This window comes from Sturnira hondurensis, unplaced genomic scaffold (assembly GCF_014824575.4).
Source record: "Sturnira hondurensis isolate 20B ecotype Veracruz unplaced genomic scaffold, ASM1482457v3 Scaffold0013515, whole genome shotgun sequence".
In the NCBI taxonomy this organism is placed as follows: domain Eukaryota; kingdom Metazoa; phylum Chordata; class Mammalia; order Chiroptera; family Phyllostomidae; genus Sturnira; species Sturnira hondurensis.
The window spans coordinates 7148811-7153274 of NW_028086146.1; the positions used below are offsets into that span (position 1 = coordinate 7148811).

The 4464-nt window shown below is 42.7% G+C and overlaps 1 pseudogene; it reads right to left on the bottom strand.

The window, feature by feature from the left end:
* Window positions 1-1101: 1101 nt before the first annotated feature.
* On the bottom strand, window positions 1102-3142 carry LOC118997883 (ubiquitin-conjugating enzyme E2 D2-like; annotated as a pseudogene).
* Between the last annotated feature and the right edge of the window lie 1322 nt (window positions 3143-4464).

The following is a 4464-nucleotide window of genomic DNA, read 5'->3' on the forward strand; positions in this document are numbered from 1 at the left end:
ACATCAAATTAAAAAGCTTCTGCAAGGCTAAAGAAACCATTGTCAAAATGAAAACAGAACTGACTGTATGGGAGAATAATTTGTCAATGATACAAGGGTCTAATTTTTGTCAATTTGTCAAGGGTCTAATCTCCAAAATATATAAATAACTCACAAGGCTCAACACCAAATCACCCAGTTAAAAAATGGGCAAAGGACCTGAATAGACACTTCTCCAAACGGGACATACAAATGGCCCATAGACATATGAAAAAAATGCTCAATATTACTAGCCATCAGAGACATGCAAATTAAAACCACAAAATCACCTCACACCTGTCAGAACAGCTATCGTTAATGAATCAACAAACAACAAGTGCTGGCAAGGACGTGGAGCAAAGGGAACCCTAGAGTACCACTGTGGGTGGGAATGCAGACTGGTGTAGCCACTGTGGAAAACAGCATGAAATTTTCTCAAAAATGTTCTCAAAATTAAAATGGAACTTCCCTTTGACCCAGTGATTCCGTGGCTGGGAATAAACTCTAAGAATCCCAAAACACCAACTCAGAAGAACTTATGCACCCCAATGTTAATAGCAGCATTATTTATAGTAGCCAAGTTTTGGAAACACCCTAAGGGCCCATCAGTAGATGAGTGGATCAAAAAACTGTGGTGTATTTACACGATGGAATACTATGCAGCAGAAAGAAAGGGGAAGGAATTCCTACCTTTTGAGACAGCATGGATGAGACTCTTCTGCTAAGTGAAATAAGCCAGTTGGTAAAAGACAAATACCATATCATCTCACCTAAAAAGGAATCAAATGAACAACATAATCTAACAAGCAAAACAGAATCAAAGACGTGGACACAGGGAACAGACTGACAGCTGCGAAAGGAAAGTGAGGAGAGGGTGAATGATGAAAAAAGGGGAAGGGATTAATCAAAGAACGTGTATGAAAGACCCATGGACATGGACAACAGTGTGGGGAAGGACTGTGAGACGGTGAGGTAGGCTGGACAGTAGAGAGCAAATGGGGAAAAATTGGGACAACTGTAATAGAATAAACAACAAAAAAGAAAGGAACAGTCATTTGAAGTTCATACCAGCTGTAATGCAGGTTATTCTGACTTCCAGATAGCATCTATGGCACACTTCTGAGTCCATTCCTGAGATATTCTGTTGTATTTATCTCTGTTTTATAGATCCGTGCAATCTCTCACACTAAGGGGGCATCTGGATTTGGATCGCACAGCAGTGAACGAATGGATAAAGGAACTTTAGAAATAGTCAAAGCAGGAGACTACCGCGACCTTAGAATATTGAGACAAATGATGCCATTACTGTTAATATTCGGATGGTAAATTTTTGTAAATGCAATCTTAGATGGTTTAAAGGGGTAGGAAAATTTTCTGTAGGAAAGTAAATTGTCAAAAAAAATATACTGCCTTGATACGGGCTGTCATTAGGTCCCATAATTGTGACTTGCCAATGAAACCTATCATCCCCAAGTGGACCCACAGAACATTGTGCTGGAGGGTCACGGGCCAAATCACTAAATCCCTTATGAATAGATTCCAGCGCCACAGTCTGTGCTTTGCATCGGGCTCCTCACATCTCAGTCCCTGCTCGAAGGTCCAGCCCAAACTCTTCATTATCCCAGCGGCAGGGAAGGATTGTCTTTTCGTCTCACACTGGCTTTGCCAGACGCACACGCTGAGGGGCCAGCGCCTCCCTCAAGCCGGGACCTTGGCCTTGGCCTTCTCCCTAAGTGGCAGCTGGTGCCTCTCTAGCCCCTTATATTTAAGTTTTCCATTCAAATTACTGTGTGGTGTCTGCCCCCTGATTATACCCTGACTGATACATTGGCCAATCTTGGGTTTTTTTCTCTTTTTCTACCCACTCAACTACCAGCTTTATCCCGCCTTATCAAGTCTAGATAAATGCAATATTCTTATAATTTATGTTGATCTCCAAGTCTTAGACAGGGCTCTCTCTAATCAGTCCTTCAGGGTGACATCTGATCACTGTCTCTAATCATGCCAGTGCTCAGTTGAAAAGCCCTATTCTGGCTGCACTTGTACCTTAAATGCAAGTCTGAACTCCTACGTGTGGGACACAGGCCTTCCATGCTCCCTTGCCCTTCTCAACTCACCCTAACAAACCGCTTCCCTTGTCTCCTTTCTCTCCCCCTTTCTTTTGCACTTTACACACTGTGAAAAATGTGAAGTGCCTTGAATGGTTGGATTATTTCTCCATCTTTTTTCAACCACTGTTGAATCATTCCCTGTCCATATAATTCTTTCTCTGATTCCTGCCTGTGATGAATATCTACCTTATTTATTCCTCAAGACTCAATTCAAGGATTCATCCTCATTTACTTTGGTCTCTCTCTTAGAATGGAATATTTCCACAAGTACAGGAACCATGTCTTACTTGTTTGAATTCCAAATTCTATCCCCAAGTAGGCACTGAATACATGTGTGTTAAATGTTGAATGAATGGATGAATTTTAATAAATGCCTTCAGTATGGTATATGCTGTGAGGTCCAGTTACTTTCAGATATCTAAGAAATAGCTAAGGACACAAGAGGGAATTATTATTCCAAGACATTTTCAGTTCTCCAAGAGAAGACACAAGGAGGGTGTAGGGTTTCCTGGGCTGAGTTCAGCTGGCTCCTCTACATTATAAGCTGGGTGTTCTTGTGTAAACCTCTCTGAGCGTGATGTTTTAATGTCACAGTTAGGATCCCAATGAGAAACAGAAGGTGTCTTCAGCTTGGATTTTGAACAAAATTAATTAATGGGGTCTTTATACAGATATGGAAAGGATTAAGGAAACCAACAGGGGGTGTTGGGGCATTTAGCAACTAGCAACAGTTCCCACCTAGTCAGTCCTGAAGGGGCAAGTGGAGAAAACAGTGGTCCTGGAGCCTGCTGTGAACTAGAGCTATCAAGAGGGGCCTCCTGAGAGGAAGTGTGGGGTGGACTCAGAGACAGAGTTACTACCAGCACAAAGCAGCAAGGGAGTAGGGGAAGGAGGACCCTGACCTCTCGCTCCCTCTGTCCTTCAGCTCCTGTAGGCATATTCCCTTGACTGGAGCTCATCTCGGAGCTAGAGCCAAAGACACTGGGGTGATTCCATCTGGAGATCAGCCCCATCCTCCTCCACGCACAGAACAGGGGGGATGGAGGCAGAGGGAGTGCAAGGGAGCAAACAGCAAACTTTGTGTTTGGTGGGGGCAAAATACGTATGAAAGTGATAGTTAAGTCATAACCTTTCTGCAAGAAAATTTCCCAACTTCAACACCATTATAAAATACCAAATAATGTATAGTTTATCTTCCTCTAAAAGGGATTCTTGGGACAAACACGGGAAGGGATTATTCATCTTCAGCTTGTGGTTGGATAGCTTTCTTGGTTATAGCACGGCGTGGATGAGGCCAAATGAAAAGGTTCCGTCGCATGAGCACCAGTGTTCCATGGACACAGGATACAGTCCAGGCCTGGCCTGGCATCCTGCCTGCATCACTACTCCCCACATAATCTGTGGTGCGTGTCCTGCTGTGGGTATGGGTTAGGTGTGAGGTCCTCCAGCATTAGAAATAATCTCCATGCAATGTTTTTAAAGACTTTATTTATTTATTTATATTTAGAGGGGAAGGAGAGAGGGAGAGAAACATCAATGTATGGTTGCCTTTCGTGCATCCCCTGCTGGTAGTTGGCCTGCAAGGAACCGGTCTGCAACCCAGACATGTGCCCTGACTGGGAATTCCATGCAATGTTTTTAAAAGGTTACATAAGCCAGTCCTTGTAATTATCCAAAACCATCGAAGCACCCATGTATTATACGTCCTACAATAAATGCCAAGAACAATGTCTCTCAGAGAGAGTCAGGGGGTGACTCCGGGGCATGATTTGAGGAACACCCCAAGAAACCTTTCCCCAAAGTTTCTTCCCAAAAGGATTCCCCTACTCTTTGCCCCCACATTCTAATATGAGAACTCCCAACAATTATCAATCCTCTTTCGGGTCATTTGCAATTGCCTCAAGAAGTTCCATCCTAAAATATACATAAGGTAATTAGGTTGGTGGCAAATTTGCATGTAGTCTACGGTTTCACTTACCAGATCAGCTAGATCACTCATTCAAATAGTTTTTGCTGAGAACTTACTTTGTGCCAAGCACTAGACTAGGTTGTTTACACAAAGCAAGAAGAGCACAATGAAATAGGTTATTCGGTGAGGGACAAGGGTGGAAAGATATCACAAAATGTCTAGAGTAGGGGCGTTATCAGCAGGGACAGGACATGTGTGCCTGGTTAGTCTAATTAGGAACTAGAGAGAAAGCTATGGGATTGGGCTAAAGATAAATAATGTGAGCTCGGTTTGGCTAAGGATATTGCATAAATTATAATAACACTCCCAATTATGTGAGCACTTATTATGTTCCCAAAAGAATGTTAATATGTTAGATCTTTCTTT